The sequence below is a fragment of the Anomaloglossus baeobatrachus genome, chromosome 10 (genome assembly GCF_048569485.1).
Source record: "Anomaloglossus baeobatrachus isolate aAnoBae1 chromosome 10, aAnoBae1.hap1, whole genome shotgun sequence".
Classification (NCBI taxonomy): Eukaryota; Metazoa; Chordata; class Amphibia; order Anura; family Aromobatidae; genus Anomaloglossus; species Anomaloglossus baeobatrachus.
The window spans coordinates 213708917-213728633 of NC_134362.1; the positions used below are offsets into that span (position 1 = coordinate 213708917).

Here is a 19717-nt window from a genome sequence, read left to right on the forward strand (position 1 = left end):
AAAGACAGGTTCTACGCAAGGTGTTATAGCTGTAGATCAGTCAAATTGGCCTACAATAGGGCAAAACAAACATCCAGACAGAAAGCTCTCTATTCATCTAATACAGCTAATTCTCCATCAACCACAGTCAGATTCATTACCAAGTATCATTCTCATTCTACGACATTGCGTCAGTGTTTAGAGAGATATTGGCCAATACTTTTGGTTGACCCTGTTTTTTCTCAATATCTTAATGAGAAGCCCAATATTATGTACAGGAGATCTAACAATTTGAGACCTTGCCTCGTTAAGAGTCTGTGAGGTAGCGTGGTCGGCTGCGCCGCAGAAGACACGGGATCCAGGCATTAAGGTTCACAGCACACGGTTTTAATGTCCAAAACAAAAGTTCACAATAATATACATGTGCCTCTCCAGCAGAAAACTCAGGGAGTTCTGTTCACTCCCTCACACCCGGCACCTCTGCCCTCGTTCCTGTTTCCATTTAACCCTTTCTTCAGCCTGTAGGGAAACAGCATTAACCCTAGAGTGGATTTACTTTCTATCATGGAGTGAGCACAACCGGGGCGAGACATACCGGCCGTCATAGATAACCCCGGTCACAGTCTCACATACCCCCCCCCCCTCAGTTCAAGCGTGCGGGGTTGAACTCCCGCCATCAAACACGGGCCGCGGGACAAGGCATCGGCGTTGCCCTGCAACCCACCGGCCCTATGTACAACCGTAAACCGGACGTTCTGCAGAGAAAGGAACCACCGGGTAACCCGGGCATTCCGTTCCTTGGCGGACCTCATCCAGACCAGTGGAGAGTGATCCGTCACCAAGCGAAACTGCCGTCCCAGCAGGTAATAGCGTAGGGACTCCAAGGCCCACTTGATCGCCAGGCACTCCTTCTCCACTACGCTATAATTCCGCTCGGGAGGGGTGAGCTTCCTACTTAAGAAGGTGACGGGGTGTTCCTCCCCCTGAACCACCTGAGACAGCACTGCCCCCAGGCCGACCTCTGAGGCGTCAGTCTGTACTATGAACTCCTTCCGGAAATCAGGGTGTACAAGAATGGGCTGTCCGCACAGGACCTCCTTCAGGGCCCGGAAGGAGTCCTCGGCCTGCGGAGTCCAGCGCACCATGACGGACTTCTTGCCTTTGAGAAGGTCCGTCAAGGGGGCTGATAGTCCCGCAAAATCCTTTACAAACCTCCTGTAGTACCCCACGATACCCAGGAAGGCCCTAACCTGCTTCGTGGTCAGGGGTCTAGGCCACTTCTGGATCGCCTCAACCTTGTTAATTTGGGGCTTAATCACTTCTTGGCCTATCACTTAGCCCAAGTAGCGGGCTTCCGTGAGTCCCAATGCACATTTCTTGGGATTGGCCGTCAATCCGGCTGTTCGAAGCGCGTCCACCACCGCTTGTACCTGTTCCAAGTGGGTCTGCCAATCGGAGCTGTAAATAATGATGTCATCAAGGTACGCTGATGCATACGCCTGGTGGGGTTCCAGCACTAAGTCCATCAACCTCTGGAACGTGGCCGGAGCGCCATGTAACCCAAAAGGCAAGACAACTTAGTGGAAGAGACCCTCCGGCGTAACAAAAGCGGTTTTCTCCTTGGCGGACTCCGTTAGTGGCACCTGCCAGTACCCCTTGGTCAGGTCGAGCGTGGTAAAATATCGCGCCTGTCCCAGCCTATCAATCAGCTCATCCACCCGGGGCATGGGGTAGAGATCGAACTTGGATATTTCGTTCAATCTCCTAAAGTCATTGCAGAACCTTAAGGAGCCATCGGGTTTTGGTATTAGGACAAATCGGACTAGCCCATTCACTCCGGGATTTTTCGATGACCCCCAGGCGTAACATTGTCTTTACTTCCTCCGATATGGCTTGTCGTCGAGCCTCCGGTACCCGGTATGACTTCAGGCGTACCTTCAGGTGGGGCTCGGTGACAATATCATGTCGTATCAGACTGGTCCTACCGGGCAGCTCGGAGAAGACATCGGGGTTCTGCTGAACCAACCGTCTGGCCTCTCGCCTCTGAGTCTTGGTGAGGGCTTCTCCAATCCTTACTTCCGGTTCGTCCTCTCCGGAGGTCGCTGGAGCCGGATGTGAACGACCCGAAGAGGAGGGAGATGGAGAAAAAACAGCCATCAAGCTTTCCCGTTCCTGCCAAGGTTTTAATAGGTTGACATGGTATATTTGTTCAGGTTTCCGCCTACCGGGCTGCAATACTTTATAGTTGACCACCCCGACTCTTTCCTTTATCTCGTAGGGGCCTTGCCACTGAGCCAGGAATTTACTCTCCGCCGTGGGGATTAAAACCAACACCCGATCCCCGGATTTAAAGGTCCGCACGGTGGCTTGTCTATTGTAGCGGCCGCTTTGCGCGGCCTGAGCCTCCTGTAAATGCTCCTTCACAATTGGCATGACCGCGCTTATGCGGTTCTGCATTCCCAAAATGTGTTCAATCACACTTTTATGGGGGGTGGGCTCTTGCTCCCATGTTTCCTTTGCCAGGTCCAACAATCCCCGGGGATGTCGCCCGTATAACAATTCAAAAGGCGAAAACCCCGTGGATGCCTGTGGCACCTCACGGATGGCAAACATCAAATAGGGAAGCATCATATCCCAGTCTTTCCCGTCTTTTGAAATCACCCTTTTGAGCATGGTTTTCAGGGTTTTATTGAAACGCTCGACTAAACCGTCCGTTTGAGGATGATACACAGACGTACGCAACTGCTTGATCTGGAGTAGCCGGCATAGCTCTTTGGTCACTTTAGACATGAATGGGGTCCCCTGATCCGTAAGGATCTCCTTGGGCAACCCCACCCGGCAGAACACAGCAAACAACTCCCGAGCTATAAGCTTTGCTGCAGTATGTCTGAGAGGTATCGCCTCGGGATACCGGGTGGCATAGTCAACGATCACTAGGATGTGTTGGTGCCCTCGAGCGGACTTTACGAGGGGCCCCACCAGATCCATCCCTGTCCGTTCAAAAGGGACTTCTATAATGGGTAACGGTACCAACGGACTGCGAAAATGGGTCACGGGTGCAGTAAGCTGACACTCCGGGCAGGTTTCGCAGAACCGTTTTACCTCCCCAAAGACCCCGGGCCAATAGAACCTTTGCAATATTCGCTCCTGCGTTTTCTTGACCCCTAGGTGGCCACTCATCAGGTGTTTATGAGCCAAGTCGAGGACCCGCCGGCGATACGGCTGGGGCACCACCAACTGTTCTACCCCCACGCCCCGTATTTCATCTACCCGGTAGAGTAAATCTTGCTTAAGAGTGAAATGGGGGTACCTTACCTGGGCACCGGGCAGCTGTGCCACCCCGTCAACTACTGTCACCCGACTCCGGGCATGTATTAACGTAGAGTCCTGGAGTTGGGCTGTCCCAAACGTATCCGGGGACGCCTCCAACTCCGGGATAGGCTCGACCATCTCAGCCTCTCCTGCCAATACCTCTAGGGGTGACCTATCGGGTTCACACTCTGTCCCTATCATGGTGACCCCTACGGCAGGCGTCCCGGATTAAGGATTGTAGGGCTCAGGTCCCGGACTGATCAATATCTGAGGGGACTTAGGGGGTTCCCTCCATAAAGTCCAAAAATAGGGCAGATCCCTTCCTAGGATCACGTCATAGGGAAGAGTGTTAATAAGTCCCACCTCATGTTGCACCTGACCGCAAGGTGCTGTGATGGTGACAATCCCCGTGGGATAGTCTCGGCGGTCCCCATGTATGCAAACCACCCCCACGGTACGTCCGGTGGCCTTTACTTTAGCCCTTAGGGTTGATCGCACAAGGGTCACTAAGCTTCCGGAATCCAACAATCCTGTAACCGGACATCCATTCACCTGTATTTGGCACAAGTGGGGCTCCGTCTCTGGGGAGACCAGGTCAGCGGTACACACCACCTGAGCATACATTGAACCCCGCCGGGTAACCCCACAATCCATGGGCTCCGTGGTGAGTGGACATTGGGCTTCCATATGTCCCACCCGCTGGCACCGCCAACATCTAATAGGGAAGGAAACCCCCTTGACGGGTTGTCGTTTAGGGTACAGAACCTTCCGGACCTCAGGAACGGCGGGCGCGGCCTCAGACGGGACGGTAGGGGACTCCTGTACCGTTGTCAGCGGTGGGTCCTTGGCCCTAGGCTTGGAGGGGCCGGACCGACGGGCGGTACGCAAAGTCTCAGTGTCCCGTATCAAGTCCTGCGTAGCCACATGCCGCTCTACCAGGGACACTAATTGGTCGAGGGTACTCGGGTCACCCTGTCCTACCCACCGTTGAACGATGACGGGTAAAGTGCGCACAAAACGATCAACTACTACCCTTTCCACCATTTGCGCCGAGCTCAGAGTGTCAGGCTGCAACCACTTTTTTACAAGATTGTAAAAACCTTAAAATTAATACATCTAGTTATCAAATATTTTATAGTAGGACATATAAGTTCATAGTTCTGTTTATGTTGGAGGGCATAGTTTATTAATTAAGTTTTTATAAGGAACAAGTATTAAAATATCTATATTGAGTATACTGGAGTACTGACGTGGAAGGATATATATAAATCCTTCCCGAAGCTTCCAGAAGATTATGTCATATGGAACTATACAACTAAACCACCCTATATGGACTGAACAGCTGGTATATAATACACGATGGAGGGGGCTATGGCTTCTCCACATTGCCTGCTGTGAAAAGACTCGAGGCTGCAAGATGAAGACACGCTAAGAGATGACACCCCCTGCTTTGCCATTCAGGACCCAAAGAGAGATGGGTAAAGATTTCCCATTGATCAGTATGGACTAAATGAACTCTTTTACATAAGCTGACAAAGTATATTATTTTTCCTTTCTATAACTGAACCCTGGCAACCATTTTTTAAATAGATAAAATACATTTATATTTTTACATTTTTGAAGTTCTTTCTTTCATGCGCTTTTACGTATTTGAAGAAAAATATATTTAAGAGTATATTTTTTAACATTTGGCGAGCTCAGTCATTCGTAATTTTTTACATTTTTTGTTGTTCCTTCACTTTGCATAAGGGGGGGTCGAAGTCAAGTATCTCCTGCAAAGGATCAGGAATCGACAAGTTATAAAAAATCACGCAGAACCTAGGAAATACGTATAAGTCAAGTTGCATGAATGTTTTTTTTTTTAATGAACTTTAAAGTCTTTACAAACCCACAGAAGTTAACTTTTGACGTATTTTTGAGCAAGAAAGATAAAGTCAGTCCATAAGAAGTATTGGACGTGCTGAGCAAGGTGAATCAAGTCTTACAGGATCATCCATCAGATCATCTGATCATTTCAGGTAAGAAAATGGATTTTATCTCTTCATATGTTAAGCAAAGTAAACTTCAGTTCACTTATCCAGATATTTCTAATGTGGAAGAGATTTGGTTACGCTTTTATGAGGAGTGTGAACTTGAGAATTCACGTATAGAATGTGTAAGGTCTTTTAATAGAGAGAAACAGAAAATCAGAAATGTCTGTCATTTAGTCTATGATTTTCACAAGTTAATCGTAGAAAAGTGTAAAAATGGTTGAAATAGACAACCTGAATTGTCAGGAGAATCAGTGACAGAGAAATCCAAAGACTGCTTAGAACCTGGAATGTCAGTCAGTGATATTGTGAATTCTGACTGTAATGTTGGCTGTAATTTTGCAAATCAGAATTTTGATAATGGCGGCAGACGTGCTACGTAATCAAGGTCATTTTCAGGACACTGGGAATGAAGCAGGAAATGACGTAGAGAAGCCAGAAGGGGGAGGAGCCAGAGTGGGACACGTGCAGAAATGACACGTGGAGAGAGAAAATGGCGACGATCAGTTTCTAAAAATAGAACAGACAAATTTAGGAATTAAACTTAGAAAGAGTCTATTGGACATATGCAAATTAATTCCCGCATATAATCCTAAAATACATGTTTGCAGAAATTCAGAGATATTTGAAAGTTCCATTGAGAAGTTAAATTTAACCAATAGTGAGACGAATCAGTTATTCCGTATGTGGTTACCTCAGCATTTCTTTAGACAATTGGCATTAAAAAAGTCTTCTGACAATGAGACATTTGATTGTTCAAATGATAACGATATCATAAGGCTGAAAAATCTCATCTTCTGTGCAAGGAATGAATCTGATCCAAATTATGAGATGTTAAAGGAATTACAAATTGAACAGAATGAGAGTACGTTCTCATTTATGTCCGTTTTTGAACGTTTGTATAGGGCGGTCATTCCAAATGTCAGATTGGATGGAATGATACGTTTATTCATCAAGAAATTTAATTTCCTTGATAATGCAGCCTGTGCGGTGGCATTAAATAAAAAGTCCCTATTCGAATGTACGACATTTATCGATTTTGTTAGAAGTCGCCAAAGTCAATCAAAACAGAAATTAATTAATTCTGAAAAACCAACACGAAAAAGGGAGAGTTTCCGTGAAAAACCAACAGTGTCTCCCAGATCCAGATATTTCTGTGACAGGGTGTATGAAATTCGGAGGAAGATGCATACGTGTTACAAACCATACAATCCACCCCGATTTTTATCATCTAAAAGTTTTTTTCCACAGGAAAAACCCTTGTCACCAGTGAAGGGATTGATCACTGGGATTGATGATCCCAGACAAATTCTGAGTAAAAGCTTTGAAAGACAGAAACAGGTGTCTTGTGCAGATTCTTTCCCTGGGTTAGGATTTGATAGTCCGCGACAGCTGGGTGGTCTTTCAGAGAGAGACATTCTCTCTCATTTAACAGAAAACCTTGAATTACATAAGTTCCGAGATTCCTATAAGTTCAAAGTGAATTTAATAAAGCGAATCTTTGAAGAAAAAATTAGGTATGGTCTTCAGTTAAATAAAGTGGATTTCTGGGTAAATTAATTTTATTGTTTGATAAATATGTTTATTCATATACAGTGAATCTATGCATATATATATATTATATTATATATATATATATATATATATATATATATATATATATATATATATATATTTTAAAGGTAGTGATAGTAAATCAAGGTCATATTTTCATTTATCAAAATGATAGTTTAATATATAAATTAATAATTTGATCTCTGTATATGAATAATAATATTTAAAATAAAACAATAAGAGAAAGTAACAGATTTTAAGTGTTTCATTTTTATCATAAATATGATAATAATTTTATTCTTTTATTTCCCTCAGAATTTATCAGTAAAGCAGATAAGCAGATTGATGAAGTATTAACTTTTTATTTATATATTTGTTCTTGTCCTCAATCAGGTAACATATATTCTATTGGGTAAGGTTAAACGCGAAAGCACGATTAATTATTATTATTTTCTCAGGTACCAATTGCCAGAGTATTATTGCTTTGACGTTTCTTTTATGAATATATATCTTCTTTAGAGTTATTAGGAATGTAATCTGAGCTTTGGAGTGTAGTAAAACTGCTTGCTGTTTTGGAATGGTGTTCTTTGCACGTATTAGACCATGTGACTTGGTACTAAAGCTAATAATAAATGTTTGTTCTATGGTCAAATGTACAGTATGTAATACATTGGAATTTGTATTTTTTTCGAGAAGTACTTCAAATTAGTAACATGATTTTTGAAATGCGCATAGAATATTGAAAAAAAGGGATATGTGTTTGTCAGTTTCTATGTAGAAGTATATGTTACAGACCCATGACAGTCTTGTGTGCATAGATGTGTCTATGAATGATTGATTGTCTGAGCAGTGGCTAAAGTCAAAGTACTTGGATCCAGAAAAAAAAAAAAAAAAAAAAAGGGGAATTTTTGTTTTAACTTCGAGGTTATAATATATGTATGTATACTATTAGATAATAAGTTATAGTACATAAGTATAAATGAAGGAATTTATACCGGATATATATATATTATTCTTAGACATATTTCTTTAATATAGAGATGTTAGGATCTTTTGTGTTAGTCACTTCTTTTACTGATACATAAATTGGTAATCATTTTTCTTTTCAAATATGGAAGTGATATTTATAATATGGTCTTGAAGATATACCACACAAATTTTAATTTAATTTAATCTAAACATATTAATTTTTATAATATCATATTTCATGATATTGAAAGGGAGAGGTTTGGTCTCAATCACACACATTTATATTTGATAATATATGTGTTTACAGGATACTTTAATAATTAATATTTCAAGTACAAAGGAAGAATTGGGAATAAAAAAATATATTTGAAGTATATCATAATGCATTTATATACTAAGAGAAGTGTATTATTTGCAAGGTTACATGACTTAATTATTTTTATAGGTTACTGATAGGTATGGAAATCCTATAAGATACTGGTAACATTAAGGTTATGTATTATTAAAGACATAGGTGTTATATACATAGAAGGCCTTATTTTTTTTTCAATTTTTATTTTTATTCCAATTTTCATTTTTCCTTTTATTCCTATTTTTGATATTAATTATTATTTAATATTCACATTTTTAATCAAAATCTTAAATTCTACAATTTTTATTTTTTTCTTCAGATTTTAAATATCTCAATTGAGAAAACACTTCAATATTTAGTTCAGTAATATCTAATATAAGAATATTACTTTATTAAATATGAATCATATTAAAAGGGAAAAGTTCCATTTTTTGGAAGAAAAGATACTTCCTTCATCAATATATACAATTGTTTACTTTCTGGTAATACATTATTTTAATATTAGTATGTTAACACAATAAGGATGAAATATTACTTATAGTTACACATTTTCTTATAGTAGATTATTTAATAAATAATAGACAAATCAAATAAATTAAGTTAGAGTAATAAAGATGGAAGATCGAGGTACATCTAGGTTTACCTTTCTAAATTTACAAATAATATATATTATATTTTTAATCAATAATAATTTATAATGGGTATTATTGTGTTTTGATGAAATCATCCAGTCTTTTCTAAAAGGTTATTTGCTTTGGTTTATAATTTTACAAATGATCTAACTAAAAAGCCACATTGTTGCCTTTCATATTTATAATATGATACATGTTATAGGTACACATTATATTATTTCATATTTTTTATTATATTTTGGTTACATTCAACACATTGCCACCTATGGGTTTGGAAGGGTAATGCACCAATGACAAAAAAGGTCATTACATGAGAATACTATTGTCTATACCATTATGCAGTATTTTATCATTCTAAGTATCAATTATATTAATACTTCTACGATAATAATAATGACATGGTATTATAGTATTAGAGTTATGATACGCTGTGACATTTATTAGTGATAGTTATTGCCATATTTGGTATCTAGATTAGGGAATGAAGTCTTCAATCAAGATTACAGAAGATAAAAAGACTTTATAATTTTCCTAAAGTTAAAAGGGATTCTGCAAAAAGGTCCAAAAGGTGACGTCTCAAATAAGACTGTGAAACATACAAAATACACTTACCGCGTTTGCATCTCAGAAACACAATGATCTTATGGTTCGAGGATGGACAATGACACATGGTCTGTGCATTAAGACCTCCCTAAAGTTACTAAGAAGAGCAATGATGTGTTAAAGTTAACCCCTGTCGTGCTGACCAAGAACGTCTTAACATCTGTTCAAGGATTTGACAACAGGCAGCATGGAGGATGAAAGGTGACTAATGTAAATTATACTGCACAGACATTAAAGACTTTTGCTATTCTTCTACACTCATGAACTGTGGTTTAGCAACATTGGCTATGGACTTTGTAATAAAGAATAAAGTTTATGGACTTTGATCTAACGATGATAAACGCAATACGGGACTGTATAAATTGGTAACCATTCATTTTTATCAAAGGATTTATTTCAAAGAGACTGTGTTTATGCTGGATTACATCGGAGATAAGAAGACATCAACTCAGAGGACATCATATGGTGACCGGATTTGTTTTTTGCATTTTTTTTTAGGTCTAGCAAAGTATAGTTATATATTTTTATATGATTGATCAGTCATGGCCTATCATAACATGAATCCACATTATTATATTATTGAACTTACAACATGAATAATGCAAATTAATTATTATTCATCATTATTATTGATATTAATCCATTATCACCAAATAAGGAAAGAAGATTTGTTATTTTAATGATGTATTAATTAATTTTCGGGGTTACTCCACCCGCTTCAAGGGGGAATTGTAAAAACCTTAAAATTAATACATCTAGTTATCAAATATTTTATAGTAGGACATATAAGTTCATAGTTCTGTTTATGTTGGAGGGCATAGTTTATTAATTAAGTTTTTATAAGGAACAAGTATTAAAATATCTATATTGAGTATACTGGAGTACTGACGTGGAAGGATATATATAAATCCTTCCCGAAGCTTCCAGAAGATTATGTCATATGGAACTATACAACTAAACCACCCTATATGGACTGAACAGCTGGTATATAATACACGATGGAGGGGGCTACTTGGTCGCTCCTCCACACTGCCTGCTGTGAAAAGACTCGAGGCTGCAAGATGAAGACACGCTAAGAGATGACACCCCCTGCTTTGCCATTCAGGACCCAAAGAGAGATGGGTAAAGATTTCCCATTGATCAGTATGGACTAAATGAACTCTTTTTACATAAGCTGACAAAGTATATTATTTTTCCTTTCTATAACTGAACCCTGGCAACCATTTTTTAAATAGATAAAATACATTTATATTTTTACATTTTTGAAGTTCTTTCTTTCATGCGCTTTTACGTATTTGAAGAAAAATATATTTAAGAGTATATTTTTTAACAAAGATGCAACAAGTCATAGGCCTGGGAGCGTACGGGTTTGGCTTCCTCATAGAACCACTGATTTACCCGCTGAGCCCGTACATAGGTATTCACCCCCAACTGAGCCAGTATTTCGGCTTTCAGGGTCGCATAGTCAATGGCGTCCTCGGTACAGAGGTCCAGGTACGCTTTTTGGGGTTCCCCCGTCAGATAGGGAGACAATACCTCAGCCCACTGGGGGGTCGGCAGCTTTTCCCGCTCGGCCACCCGCTCAAACACCGCCAGGAACGCTTCCACATCATCCCCCGGGGTCATCTTTTGCAACGCTTGTCTCACAGCTTTCCGGACGCTGCCGTCGTCACCCGGTCCCGGGATTGTTGCTGCCGGTCCGGCACGGATCGACTTGGCCAGGAGAACCATCTGTTCTTGATGTCTTTGTTCCTGCAATTGCAAGGCTTGCTGATGACGTGCATTGGTCTGAACCAGCTGTTCTTGGTGCCTTTTTTCCTGCACTTGCAAGGATTGCTGCTGACGTTCCAACGCCCGGAGCAGGTGTGCATTGGTCTGTTGCTGCTGTTCATTAGCCTGTTGTTGCTGTGCATTAGCCTGAGCCAGCTGCTTTAGTATGTCCTCCATGGCGTCACCGGGTTTGGGCTGTAGTATAGCCGCTCGAATCCAGGACATGTGCTACCGGGTCACCAGGGATGGATGCTACACCTCACCGGGCTGGTATGCCCGCCGATTCTCCACCATATGTGAGGTAGCGTGGTCGGCTGCGCCGCAGAAGACACGGGATCCAGGCATTAAGGTTCACAGCACACGGTTTTAATGTCCAAAACAAAAGTTCACAATAATATACATGTGCCTCTCCAGCAGAAAACTCAGGGAGTTCTGTTCACTCCCTCACACCCGGCACTTCTGCCCTCGTTCCTGTTTCCATTTAACCCTTCCTTCAGCCTGTAGGGAAACAGCATTAACCCTAGAGTGGATTTACTTTCTATCATGGAGTGAGCACAACCGGGGCGAGACATACCGGCCGTCATAGATAACCCCGGTCACAGTCTCACAAGTCATTATTCAAATAAATTGACTACCTTTTTGGACCAAAATCAGCGCCCATGGGGATTGTTCCCCATGTGGGAAATGCGTAGCTTGTCCCAACATCATTACATCCACCACATTTGCAAAGTCCAGTGCCACAAAAACATTTAAAATGACACATTCCATTACATGTAACACCAAAGCCATGATTTATTACGCCTCTTGCACATGTGGTGTTATTTACATTGGTCTCACTTCCCGACAAGTGAAGGTATGCGTTTGAGAACATGTGAAGGGCATCTTAGCGGCCAAAGATTGTACAGACCTATCCTCCCTCAAAACTATACCAAAACATTTCAAAATCCATCACAACTGTGACACTTCTCAATTGTATGTATTGTGATGATCACCTTATTCCTCACATTACAGGAGGTGATATTAAAAACAACTTGCCAAAATCGAGACCAAGTGGATCTGGACTTTGAATTCACTACAATCCCGGGCCTCAATGAAAATTTGAGTGTCGTGCCTTTCCTGTGAATCATTTCTGTCATCTGGTTTTACATTTTTTTTATGGTTTTATTATTTAATTACAATGTGTTTTTGTTTTTATTATTATCCCATTCTAGGGCTTCCCTGGTTTTCATTGTTTCCTTTTGGGCCCATGGGTTGGACTTCATGTGGTTGCCAGCATCTGATTAAGGGAGCCCGGATTTAACTAAGCGTCAACCCAGACATACCATATGTCATGCAGGATCCCGCAGAATCCGCCTAAGACATCTAATACTTTATCTACTTTTTGATTTTTTTGTCTACTATTTTTTGTCTGCTTATTCACTACTTTACTATATTTCACTTTTTACCAATTGACGTCTGGATATTATGTAGAGCCATACCAAAAGTGTCTTCACTAGAGTTGATCGAATCCACCAAAATCCGGGACTGGTGGATCACTGCCGGATTGAAAAAATAAATCTGGATCCGCTCTGGATTCCGCTGCCCATATAAGTCTATGGGGACCAGAATCCAGAGATTAAAAACGTTTGTGGAGCGGTTGGGGGGGAAGGAGCGTGCGTGGTGTACTCCCCCGAGGCTGTGTCATGGCAGCAAACTCCTTCCGGGTCGCGCTTTTCCCTTCCGGAGCCGACAATTCAATATTCACTGTTTTGCCCACCCACCGGTGCGTGTAATTGGTTGCAGTTAGATGTGACCCCACCCTGAGTGTCAGTGTGTGAGCTGACTGCAACCAACCACAGGCGGCAGAACGGCTGGTGGGCGGGGAAAGCAGTGCAAGTGTCTGTGGCTCAGTATGCTGAACGTGCATGTGTTTCTGAAACACATTCACGTTCCTGTCAAAAGTGTGCGCGGCTGTGCTGCGATGTCAGACTCATGCGAGTCTGGCATGACAGCACCCGGCATGGCCTGCCGCTCTCTGAACATGAGCATGCATGTACCTAGAAACACATGCACGTTCCTGTCAGAAGTGTGCGCAGCTGTGGCGGTGATGCAGCTTTTTTTTTATTATTTAAATAAATTAAAAAAAAAAAAAAAACGACGTGCGCTCCCTTCTAATTTTCATCCCCAGCCAAGATAAAGCCGGATGGGGGCTAGTATTCTCAGCCTGCAGCCGCCCGGTATTGCTGCATTAGATATGACAATCCCGTTTTTTTGCAGCTGTTCTCAATTGTCCTTGAGCGGTGGCAATCGGGGTAATAAGGGGTTAATAGCAGCGCACAGCTGCTACTAAACCCTAGGTTAGTGATAGCACAGGCGTCTATGAGATACTGGCATCACACTAACCTGTAAATTAAAGTAAATAAACACAGACACACAAAAATAAAGAAAGTACAAAACCCACCCTCCTTCACCTCTTTATTAACCCCCAACACTCTGCAGGTCCGGCGTAATCCACACAAGGTCCCACACTGCTTCAGCTCTGCTACATAACACAGCCAGCGGCCATAGAGCACGACCGCTGGCTGTGCAGACAATGACTGAGCCGCAATGACTGCACGACAAGCAGATACTGTCACAGGCTGGGGGCGCGTCTGCCTGCAACCAATCACAGACGAGAGGATGGCTGATGGGCGGGGAACACACGGAAAGCTGTGTGTATACGATGCACAGTACAGGAAGTGAATGCGCGACCCGGAAGCAGTCTACCGCCATGACACCGAGTCTCGGTAAGTATGAAACGCTGTTTTACTTCTGTTTTTCTTTATTTTTCAATTATTTTCCCCAGTGCCGGATCCGGATTGTGCACCCGGGCATCTTTGAAACACTTTTACAGTTTGGATCCGCTCAGCCCTACTCTTCACTCATGTGATCTTCTTATTGTATATCCTTTAATCAGTCTTGTTCTATATCTTTTTCATCTAATATATAACGCTCAGTGTGTGTGTGTGTGTGTGTGTGTGTGTGTGTGTGTGTGTGTGTGTTCGCTAACGGAATCTGCACTGTCGCATGTACAATCACGAAATTGTGCACAGACACTCCATGTGATTCAGGGAACGTCATAGACTATGTTTGGGCGGGAAAATTTGACCCCGTGCTTTCCAGTTACGCTACAAAATCCTACAGCCATTAAACTGAATGGAGCTGGGAGCTGCAGGTTATAAATAGCAACTGTCAGTGGTTGCTATAGGAACAAAATAAACTGTTAGTATAAGATAGGATAAGACGGATAGTGAGAGACAGAAAAAGACAGACAGACAGAGAGACAGACTGGGAAAGAGACAGCCGAGCAAAGAGACAGACGGGCAAAGAGACAGACGGGCAAAGAGACAGACGGGCAAAGAGACAGACGGGCAAAGAGACAGATTGGCCAAGAGACAGATTGGCCAAGAGACAGACTGGCCAAGAGACAGACGGGCAAAGAGACAGACGGGCAAAGAGACAGATTGGCCAAGAGACAGATTGGCCAAGAGACAGACTGGCCAAGAGACAGACGGGCAAAGAGACAGATTGGCCAAGAGACAGATTGGCCAAGAGACAGACCAGGCCAAGAGACAGACCAGGCCAAGAGACAGAAGCCCAAAGAGACAGATGGGCAAAGAGACAGCCGGGCAAAGAGACAGCCGGGCAAAGAGACAGCCGGGCAAAGAGACAGCCGGGCAAAGAGACAGCCGGGCAAAGAGACAGCCCTGGAAAAGAGACAGCCCTGGAAAAGAGACAGCCGTGGAAAAGAGACAGCCCTGGAAAAGAGACAGCCCTGGAAAAGAGACAGCCCTGGAAAAGAGAGAGCCCGGAAAAGAGACAGCCCAGGAAAGAGACAGCTGGGCAAAGAGACAGACGCCCAATTGACAGCTGGGCAAAGAGACAGCCCGGGAAAGAGACAGCCCGGCAAAGAGACAGCCCGGCAAAGAGACAGCCCGGCAAAGAGACAGCCCGGCAAAGAGACAGCCCGGCAAAGAGACAGCCCGGCAAAGAGACAGCCCGGCAAAGAGACAGAGAGAGACAGACAGACAGATACAGAGATTGAGACTGATAGACTGATGCAAATACAGAGAGATAGAAACAGACAGACAAGGAAAGAGACAGACAGCGAGACACAGACAGAGACTGGGAGAGAGAGAGACAGTTACTATCCCGGGCAACGCCGGGTGCTACAGCTAGTATCAAATATAGGTGTTTTATCTAGTTATCTCTGCACATATTTATATATACACATATATATGTGTCTCCAGCGTTTTGTATGTCTCATATTTATATTTTTATAGTTTCATTCACATATTTTGAAACACAAATTTCTACGTATGTAATTGTGCATGTGTGTATATGTATTTCTTCTTATGTGCATATATATTCAGGCGGTTGTGAGATGCGTTTCTATTGTTAGTATTTGCCTTGTTGTGCCCTTCCCTCCCTCACTTTGTTGTCACCTCCCTCCCCTCTGTGTTCCCGTCCCCTCCTCTTCACTACCCTGCACTACCCAATTATCATTTTAAATCAGTATCCTTATTATTATACCTTTATTATTGGGCTTTCCATATCGGCGTCTCAGTATTTGCTATTTTAGGGCACATTTCTGACCATTTGTACATCTAATACCATTTTGTTACCTTTAGCACGCTATCCTACTACCGCACTCTTCTCCCTGCCGTAATAATTTCTTTTCCATTGATTATACTCTTCTCTTTGTTCCCTTGATGCTTGTCCTCAGTCTTGCTTTTGATATAAATCCTCACATTGTTTTTATTTAGCATTTATCTTTCATGTCCTTCACTTTTTCTTACATGTACACCGTTTCACATCTTCTTATCTTGTCTTTTGCAATTCTCTCACTTGCTCTTCTTCACCTCACTGTACAGCTACAAGTCATGTCCTTCACATCGCTGACCTTGTTGCCCTCTTTTTCTCGGCCTCCCCTCCCTCCGGTTGATGTCCCCTTGTGTGTCTGACACTGGAGCTAGTGGAGCCGAGATAGGTTTTGATGTCCGTGAAGTACATTCCACGCATGAACGGTCATGCTGCTCTCCCGCTGGCCTTCCTTACCACATGGGCATGCCACCCAATACTAGTTTCCCCTCCAGACTTGTGCTCACACTGGGAATTTACTCATCTATTTCCCAGGTGGGTTGGCATTGTCATGTCCTCCGGTGGTATCTCCACCTCTGTCTCTATCCCCTCGGCTGTTGTCACCGCTCGGTGCCTGACGCTGCTGGGGGCAGTACAGGGGCGGTCCACTGGTGTATGTCCTCCGGCGGTGGTATCTCCACCAGTCTCCCTCCCCTCGGCTGTTGTCACCGCTCTGTGGCTGACGCTGCTGTGGGAGGTACAGGGGCGGTCCACTGATGGATGTCCTCCAGTGGTATCTCTACCTCTGTCTCTCTCCCCTCGGCTGTTGTCACCGCTCTGTGGCTGACGCTGCTGTGGGAGGTACAGGGGTGGTCCACTGGTGCATGTCCTCCGGTGGTATCTCCACCTCTGTCTCTCTCCCCTCGGCTATTGTCACCGCTCTGTGGCTGACGCTGCTGTGGGAGGCACAGGGGCAGTCCACTGATGCATGTCCTCCGGTGGTATCTCCACCAGTCTCCCTCCCCTCGGCTGTCGTCCCCGCTCTGTGGCTGACGCTGCTGTGGGCAGTACAGGGGTGGTCCACAGATGCATGTCCTCCGGTGGTATCTTCACCAGTCTCCCTCCCCTCAGCTGTCGTCCCCACTCTGTGGCTGATGCTGCTGTGGGCAGTACAGGGGCGGTCCCCTGGTGCATGTCCTCCGGTGGTATCTCCACCAGTCTCCCTCCCCTCGGCTGTCGTCCCCGCTCTGTGGCTGATGCTGCTGTCGGAGGTACAGGGGTGGTCCACTGGTGCATGTCCTCCGGTGGTATCTCCACCAGTCTCCCTCCCCTCGGCTGTCGTCCCCGCTCTGTGGCTGATGCTGCTGTGGGAGGTACAGGAGTGGTCCACTGGTGCATGTCCTCCGGTGGTATCTCCACCAGTCTCCCTCCCCTCGGCTGTTGTCCCCGCTCTGTGGCTGATGCTGCTGTGGGAGGTACAGGGGTGGTCTACTGGTGCATCTCCACCAGTCTCCCTCCCCTCGGCTGTTGTCCCCGCTCTGTGGCTGATGCTGCTGTGGGAGGTACAGGGGTGGTCCACTGGTGTATGTCCTCCGGTGGTATCTCCACCAGTCTCCCTCCCCTCGGCTGTTGTCCCCGCTCTGTGGCTGATGCTGCTGTGGGCAGTGCAGTACAGGGGCGGTCCACTGGTGCATGTCCTCCGGTGGTATCTCCACCTCTGTCTCTATCCCCTCGGTTGTCGTCCCCGCTCGGTGGCTGACGCTGCTGTGGGCAGTACAGGGGCAGTCTACTGGTGCATGTCCTCTGGTAGTATCTCCACCTCTGTCTCCCTCCCCTCGGCTGTTGTCCCCACTCTGTGGCTGACGCTGCTGTGGGAGGTACAGGGGCAGTCCACTGTTGCATGTCCTCCGGTGGTATCTCCACCGGTCTCCCTCCCCTCGGCTGTTGTCCCCACTCTGTGGCTGACGCTGCTGTAGGAGGTACAGGGGCGGTCCCTTGGTGCATGTCCTCCGGTGGTATCTCCACCAGTCTCCCTTCCCTCGGCTGTCGTCCCCGCTCTGTGGCTGATGCTGCTGTGGGAGGTACAGGAGTGGTCCACTGGTGCATGTCCTCCGGTGGTATCTCCACCAGTCTCCCTCCCCTCGGCTGTTGTCACCGCTCGGTGGCTGACGCTGCTGTCGGAGTTACAGGGGTGGTCCACTGGTGCATGTCCTCCGGTGGTATCTCCACCAGTCTCCCTCCCCTCGGCTGTTGTCCCCGCTCTGTGGCTGATGCTGCTGTGGGAGGTACAGGGGCAGTCCACTGGTGCATGTCCTCCGGTGGTATCTCCACCAGTCTCCCTCCCCTCGGCTGTTGTCACCGCTCGGTGGCTGACGCTGCTGTGGGAGTTACAGGGGCGGTCCACTGGTTCTTGAGTCATGTACATCTCGATACACATGACGCGCACTTATCCTATTCTCCATTGGACCACCATTGTTATTCCACACTACTTAAACCACACCCCACCATGATGACCCCAACCCCCGACGAAGGCGACGCCGAATCTTTCTTGCCCCCTCAATAGTGCTGATCTATTCTGCCATTACACAGTTGCACTGACCTTCACTATCTACTTGTAACATACTTTATTCCACACGCTACATATATAAGATCAGCCTCTCATCTCCTCTTTCAGCTATATTGGTCTGACGTCCTCTTGGCACTTTCCATTTCTTCTGGATTCCATGCATTAAGGCCGCTTTACACGCTAAAGCGATGTCGTTGGGGGTCACGGAATTCGTGACACATCATTCGGCCTCACCTTATCGTTGCTCGTTGACACGCTTCTCCATTCCCAAATATCGTTGCTGCTGCAGGTACGATGTTGTTCGGCATTCCTGCAGCAGCACACATCGCTATGTGTGACACCGCAGGAACGAGGAACCTCACCTTACCTGCGGCCGCCCAGAAAGAGGAAGGAAGAGGTGGGCGGGGCGTTCGTCCCGCTCATCTCCGCCCCTCCGCTTCGATTGGGCGACCGCCTAGTGACGTCGCTGTGACGCCGAACGCACCTCCCCCTTAGAAAGGAGGCGGTTTGCCGGTCATAGCGACGTCGCTAGGCAGGTAAGAAGTGAGACGGGTCCGAGCGATATTTTGCGCCACGAGCAGCGATTTGCCCATGACGCACAACCGACGGGAGCGGGTACGCACGCTAGCGATCTCGCCAGCGAGATCGCAGCGTGTAAAGCGGCCTTTATTCTCCTTCCTCCGGGATCTATTTGTACTTTATATATTTGTGCAGACATTTGTGTTTGATCTCAATGTATTTACATGTGATGGCCTCTTCCTTTAGTAAATCTGCCGGATGCGGTTATTATTTTTAATCAGTTGAATTATTGTTGCTGACCTTATCAGTTTTCTTGGAATTTTTTTCTAAAATTTTGGTGCCTCTTCTGCATTTTCCGTAGGTCTATTACATCCGTACAACCCATACACCACTAATATATATATACTTAAGCCTTTGGTTGTGTTGTGCATGGTTGTGTTTTTTTGCTCTACTTCAGTATCCACTTACACAAAGTGACTGTGGCTATTAACAGATCAGCGATGGGCTAAGTGGAAGCCACGTGGTAGTTATTGGCGTGGTCAGACGAGCCGACACATAGTATGTGCACAGAACACAGCCCTGATTACACAAAGTGCTTCCAAGAACCATTATTGTTAAACCTGCTGAAAAATCATCAAACCCGAATTCTGCTCCATCTGCTGATTGCCATAGGGCTACTAATCAGTGACACGCATGTCTAGGAATGTCAGCTCCATTCACTTCTGAGATGTTGCCCCCAGTACTTGGGGTTTGGGAAATATCTGCATTAGGACAGGTGTCAGGACTCGAATTATAAAGCCGTTTCCCAACAGATCCTGTTCTCAAGATTTCC

The 19717-nt window shown here is 44.9% G+C and overlaps 1 protein-coding gene across 1 annotated transcript in view; it reads right to left on the reverse strand.

The window, feature by feature from the left end:
- LDHD (lactate dehydrogenase D) overlaps positions 1-19717 on the reverse strand; it is a 98118-nt gene that overhangs the window by 7715 nt on the left and 70686 nt on the right. The window lies entirely within an intron of this gene.